Below are 7,601 nucleotides of genomic sequence, written 5' to 3'. Positions count from 1 at the left end.
GATTCAACATGCATAACTCCAAGAAAGGTGAGTTACCCATTCAGTGTAACGCCATATTGAGTAAGACACAAAACCCTAGTAGTGAGGCTGAGATAGCAGAAATGAGTCGATTTCCTTATGCTTCAGCTGTAGGATCGATCATGTATGCCATGACGTGTACTTGACCTGATGTAGCTTTTGCTTTGAGCATGGTTAGCAGGTATCAGGCGAACCCTGCAAGGAACACTGGACTGCGGTAAAGAATATCCTCAAGTACCTGCGAAGGACTAAGGACTGGGTTCTTACCTTCGGTGGGAGTGATGACTTGAGAGTTGTAGGGTATAGTGATGCTAGCTTCCAGACTGATAGGGATAATTTCCGCTCTCAGTCAGGCTGGGTCTTTACCCTAAACGGAGGAGCAATTTCTTGGAAGAGTTCCAAGAAGGAGACAGTGGCTGATTCTACTTGTGAATCAGAGTATATAGCAGCAAGCGAGGCAGCAACGGAGGCGATATGGCTAAAGAACTTCATCGGAGACCTTGGAGTTGTACCAGCTATAAAAGAGCCAATGGAGATTTTCTGTGACAGCAATAGTGCGGTTGCCTTAGCCAAGGAACCAAGGGATCACGGGAGATCCAGACACATCGACAGAAAATACCATTTTATCAGACATCAAATTGAAGAAGGACTCCTCATGGCGAAGAGGGTATCATCGGATGAGAACCCGATAGATCCCCTCACGAATGGACTGAGTAGGGTTAAGCATCTCCAGCATGCTCGGAGCATAGGGCTGAAGGATGATATAAGTTTTAGTAGTTAGATAACCCAGAAATTTGTAAAGTGTAATTGACATTTGATGATGAATAAAAGGTGTTTTATTTATGAGTAAAGTGTTGCTATCTCTTGTCGATCTTTTACTATATTTCTTTTGCATGTTTTGACTTCCAGAATAATTATGTTTGGTATATCATATTATTCAAACCTCCACAGTCGGTCATATGTCGGAAGTAGGTATGAATCAAGACTGTCATGATTGGTTGCAGAGGTCTAAGGTGTTGGACATGGCTACAACAATCATGAGTGCTCATAAGTTCTGAGCATAGGACTCAACCCACGCTCACTGGAATCACTTCATGGAATTTTATCTCGAGTGATCGTGAGACGGTAATATCATATAAGTCTTCAAACCTAGAGATATGATTTGTTACTTACGAGTTGGTTATGCATTGATTGTACGTAAACGCATTGGTAACTCGATGTTATAAAACGTGCTTTTGTGTGTAATTCAATGAGTGGTAGAACAAACATATGAGTTGAAGTTTATCTGTTCCTTCTTGGATTAGAAGCTGATATCTGGGCCCCTCGATGATTTTGTTTTGACTTATGTACCGGGCCCGGTCAGAACTAAATTGATGTGTTCAGTTGAGTTCTATGTCAAACAAATCGGAAATCGGGAAACAAATGTTGGACAATAAGCAAGACAATGTTCCATGTATTTGTCCGGCTGATATCTAGAACAGAGGATTATATGATCACTTATCTAAATGGCGCGTTCTAGTTCAACAGAGTTTAAAGAGCTATGATTGCTGATCGGTTCCTGAAGTTATACTTGCAAATATAGTTACTAGACTTATCCAAGTGGGAGACTGTTGGATATAGTGTCTAAGTCCATAACTATATTTGGTATGTACTTGACCCGACCCGGCATGGTCCATTTGGGTTGCACTTCACCCGAACAATTTATGGATAATATTTGAGAATAGTACAAGTTATGATTTATTAATATATTCTAAGTTCTAATATATTAATATAAGATCATATTATTTAATTAGTAGTGATCTATAATTAATCTAGGATTAATTTAGTGATCAAAGATATTACTAATTAAATATGGGCTTCTATATTTATATAGTGTGGGCTTATGCTTATTTGGAATGGGCTAGGCTTGGATGGAGAAGTCCATGGATACTCCATGGAGCTTTAACCCATGGATCTCATGGAAATGAAGAGACATGGGTATTAGGGTTTACATGGATGTAACCCTAATCCACCACACTATATAAAGGAGGCTTTGGCTCTTGAAATCACACTAGTTGACACATGTTGAGGTGAGGGCCGATTTCAAGAGAAGTGTGACTATTCTCTCAAAGTTCCAAGTTTGTGGTGATTTGTGACTTACATTTGAGGCATCCACATTATTGGTGCTAGGCTCTAAAACTCCAAGGAATCAACTACAACTACAAGGTAAGTGTTTCTACTAGCTTTATTTGATTCAAGTTCCCCATGCCATGGTAGTTAGGATATAAGCCTTGGAAAAATAATTATTTGCATGTATCTTAGACAAACATAGATCCAAGGTTTATTAGGGTTGCATGTACACTTAGGAAGTGTTAGAATGCTCAAAACCCATCAAAAACATGAATCTATTGACAATTATCTTTGAAATTGGATTAGCATGAACATTACCACATCACAAACAAGTTTATAACTCCAAAAACATCTTAGGGTAATGTTCCTAGTCCAATTCCAGCTAAAACAGTCGAATATATGCTGTCTGGGGGTCCAAATCGTCAAGTGCACGAACCAACTCGGTGAGTTGGATGCTTTTTGCCTTGGACTCGGCGAGTATGTTGTGCATACAGCACCAAAATTCAATTTTTCAGCTAATTTTGCAAGTATAACAAGAAAACAAGCCTAGGCTCTGATACCACTATTGGGTTGTGAGCATTCTAACACTCGTAAGTGTACATGCAACCCTAAATTCCTTGGATCTATGTTGTCTCTATTATACATGCAAATATGAATATTCCAAGGTATTACCCTATCTAGCATACAATCTCTTAGATACTTGAGTAATAAAAAGAATAAAATACATACCTTGTTGATGTAGCTTGACTCCATGATGCTCGAGAGCCTAGTGCCCCAAGTGTGACACCTCAAATGGTTCACACAACACCAAATGCACATGGAATGACTTGAGAGAAATGGAACACTTCATAAAATTGGCTAGCCCTTTCTATCACACATAGTGGCCGATTTTTTCCAAGAATATGATCTTTATATAGTGTCACAATTAGGGTAAACCCTAAATGTCATGGCTTTCCATTTCCTTGGATCCATGGGTTCAAATACACCATGGAGCATCCATGGAGTATCCTATGGGTTTTAGCCCAACTTGATAATCCATGGAGTCTTAGCCCATTATAAAAGTATGGATGATTTACACAATCAACCCATATATTTAATTAGTCTTCTTTTGATCACTTAATTAACTCTAGATTAATTCTTGATCAATACTGATTAAATAATCTTATTAATATATTAGAACTTAGGCAAAATTTCGTATACGCCCTTCCTAAACAGCTAAATATCGTATTTGTCCGGCCTAAACTCTAAATATCATATATACCCTTCTTAATTTTTTTTAATATCACATATACCCAAATCTATTTTTTGGTAATTTTTATTGATTTATAATTGTTCTTCATAATATTAAATCATTATGATATTAAAAAACATTAAGAAGGGCATATATGATATTTAGAGTTTAGGCCGGGCAAATACGATATTTAGCCGTTTAGGAAGGACATATACGAAATTCTGCCTAGAACTTATAATATTTTACCAAACTTTAAGTGTTATTTCTCTCATTTTAGTCAATCCAAATGCATGATGCCATGCAACCCAAATGGACCATGCCAAGTCGGGTCAAGTACATACCAAATATAGTTATGGACTTAGACACTAATCCAATAGAAAGGAAATAATATTTCTCGCCATTTTAGACGAGTAACAACACTTATTCAAATCTAACACTAATCCACTACTTAGCAACAAAGAATAAACTCTAATCTTGGTGACAGGTGAAGCTTTCCTATTCCCCATGATCAAGTTTATCTTCCCATGCTCCACATTCTCACTCCTTTTTAGTCCCTACAAATAAGTACATATGTGAATACCACAACCTGTATCAAGGACCCAAGACTTAGAAGGGGGTGAATTATTAGACAATATAGTGTATATACCTGCATGGTTGGGTTTCACTTTCCCATCCTTCACATCTTGTTGGTACTTTGGGCAGTTTCGCGTCCAATACGACTTTGCATGGCAATAGAAGTATTCAGCTTCTTTAGGGTTAGCAGAAGGAGCGATGAAACCTTTCTTGGTTCCACTTGAAGAGGAAACATCAAGGGACTTTCCCTTGGTACCCTTCGAAGGGATCTTCCTCTTGTTTTGTGACAACCCAAAATTTTCATTCGTATAAACTCCGCAATCAAGCACATTAAAAATTAGCCAAATTCATCCCAAAACATTTTTAGCCGGATTTAAGCCCGTTCGAGTATTTTATTTTAAATTTATTTCGAACGAACAATTAAATGGAAGTGTCCGTTAGGTGTTTTGTATAGCGATAAATCAATAAACACCTTGAATAAGTGTTTACAGCCAAACAAGAGAGTTTGGACCGCAAACCCCAATGGCTATATATATGGCACTTAGCCATTTTCCTTCACTTCTTCCATTTCAAGCTAGAGAAAACCCGATTTCTCTCCCAAGGATCTTCAAGCTTTCGTCCCAACCTTCGCATAACGTAAGTACTTCTATCCTAGAGTATATTAAGGCTTGTTATACTTCCATGTATCAAGAAATCACCCAAGAAACACCAAGAACAAGGTGTTTACGGTCCAAGGTGTTCTTGGACTGTAAACCCTAAAATGGGTGCCAAAGTATGCCCTAGTTCATTCTAAGCCTTGACAACTAGCATAGATCCTTTCCTTGATAAGTTTAGCACTTGGAAACACCAAAAATCCCTCAAGAACATGAGTTTACAGTTTGGGGACCTCCCAAAACCGTAAACACCTCCCAAAGGGTGTTTTGATGCCCTTAACACCTTATATGGCTTGTATATGTGACTAGGACTTGAATGCTTAACCTAGAAACACCAAAACATGAAAGGAAGGGGAAAACATGAGTTTACGGCCGTAAACTCATGTGTTTACTACCGTAAACTCCCCAAGGAGTGGTCCAAGAACCGTAAACTCCAAAGGGAGGTCATCTTGAGCCCCAACCACTTCCTAAGCCCTTGATTCGAGTCTAGCATAATTCCTTGAGTAGTTTAAGACCTTTGAGCACCGAATGGCACCATTTCCATGAGTTTACAACCTTAAACTCATGGGGGAAATGTTCTTGAAACCGTAAACACTCATAAAGGGCACCATTTGAGGAGTAGACTCCAATGTGAGGCCATACACTCTTTATATGCAACCTTTAGTACTACTAGCACTTGTGGTAAAGTGTTTTCATGTATTAGGATGTCTTTACTTTCATAATTAGTTATTAAATGACTAATTTGATACTTAAATGTATCATTACATGTTAAATAGGATTCGCATGTGTGGTCAAGTCCTCACTTGACACTTAGCATCCTATACCGTCCGTTCATCCGAATCACCCATGTCAGGTGAGTTCATACCCCTGAATGAACCTTTTAAATGTTTTTAAAATGATTTTAGGGGGGGGGGGGAATACAAGTTAAATTGTAGAGTTATTATATCAATCACATGTGATTAATAACTATATAGCAAAATATATTTTTGCTTGTTAAACTGATTTATCCAGCTAAAGGTTTTCAAATCTTGTTTTCAAATCTCGTTTAAAGTATGAATATCTCCTTTTAGATTATTCAAGATTTTCGAAAGGTTTTCCAAGCTTGTTTTATAAAATGACATGAAGTCATAAATTCTTATTTATAAAGTTTTCCAAAGGTTTTACCAAAGTTTCTGTTATGCTTTTATTTTGTTAAATGCATGCCTGTATATGTATAGTTATATAAGTAATGTTTAAAGGAATTAGGAAGGCTAACTCACTTTGATTCCTTTTCCTTGTTTGGATGTGGCTTTAGGGTATCAGTTATCCGTTCGAAGGTCGTTTAATTATTAGTTATATATCATGTATACATATATAGTCATAAAAGTTCTCTCATCCAGTTCATTTCCTTTTAGTAGCAAAGGCATCCTTCCATTATTCATATACCTGAAACATTAGTAACTATTATAGGAATAGTTAGGAGATTCTATTTACTCTCTCTCTCTCTCTCTCTAGCACGAAGTATTACACATGAGTCAGTTCATTCATGAGTCTATACCATTATTCTAATACCTTAAATAGAATGTGACGTACAATTTCCCGATACGACGCTTCCTAGCGCCGTCGCCGTGTAACCAGAGTCTCCTGGAGGGAGAGCGGACATCATGTGTATAGATCTATACGGGACAGACACTCTGCATCCTGACTGCTAGCTACAATCCGAGTCGGTAAGGCCCATGGGTGACATAATGTCACAATGCATCATGTGACCTGGAGGGTCATCAGGTATTCGATCGTTAATCAGCATGGTTACATATGTCACACCCCAAAACCGAGAACGACGGAAACGTTCTGGGGCGGAGGACGTCATGTATGTATCACAACAATGTAAAGTAGTAAACAAGCAACAACATCATCCATTTCATTAATAGAATAATTCAACTTACAAGTGTGTTCTTTCATAGTATAAAACAACATAACGAATACTCAAATTAAAAGACGAGTCTTGACTGCTCCATCTTCTCTAAACCTTGCTTTGGTATCTGTCTATTTGTAACCTGAGAATACAAGTTATTTTGAAAGCGAGTATCAACAATAAAGCTGGTGAATTCATAAGTATTTTAATGTTATTGCTTCGAAAAGTTGTTATGAAAGACTAGTGAATATTTTATGAAACATTTAGTATAAGTATGAAAACCCTAGAAAATCCCATATTTCCTACTAGTATAAAAAGTTGTCTTCTACCAAGACCCGAATGTTTTGAAACTAGTCTTTAACCAAGACCTGACTGTTTTGAAAGTAGTCTTTAACCAAGAACTGACTGTTTTGAAAGTAGTCTTCTACCAAGACTTGTATGTTTTGCTGTAACAAAGATGGTTTTCCCCTTTATGACTACTATTAACAATATATAGTCTACCTCATCGTTTACGTGAATGTATCACAAAATAAAAGTAATAGGGAAAATATAGCCTTATAAGTATTATCCTTTTGTATTAGGATAAACACGACATCGCGACTGCCGAAATGTATTCACCTTGAATATCCGTAGATGTTCATTTTCCTCTATAGCTAACAGCGGGTTGAAGGAATGGTTAGTCCCGTAAAGGTATCCCTAGTATAAGTATTAACTGTAGGCATCAACAGATGTTCATTACCTCTGTTGCTAACAGGTGGGTGCCGGAATGGTTAGTCCCGTAAGTATACTTGTAATGGTATCAACCGTAGACATCCGTAGATGTCCATTCACCTCTGTTGCTAACAGCCGGGTGTAGGAATGGTTAGTCCCTTATAGTTTCTTATCATATAGTATATATGTAAAAGTATCCCTATAAGTGTATCCATGTAAGAGGAATCTCTGTAAGAGTATCCCTTCATATAGCATGTAGTTTAGACTCATGAATGAACTGACTCTAGTGTAATTTCTTGTAATAGGGATAGTGTTTTGTATCCCCTAAACTATTCCTATAATAGTTTACTAGAATGTAATTGATGAGTGTCCAAGTAGGTTTATACACCCTTGCTACCCAAGAGCGTCAGAA

The sequence above is a fragment of the Lactuca serriola genome, chromosome 2, assembly GCF_051521515.1.
Source record: "Lactuca serriola cultivar US96UC23 chromosome 2, Lser_US96UC23_V15, whole genome shotgun sequence".
Lineage (NCBI taxonomy): Eukaryota > Viridiplantae > Streptophyta > Magnoliopsida > Asterales > Asteraceae > Lactuca > Lactuca serriola.
Note: the sequence above shows the minus strand (reverse complement) of the source record.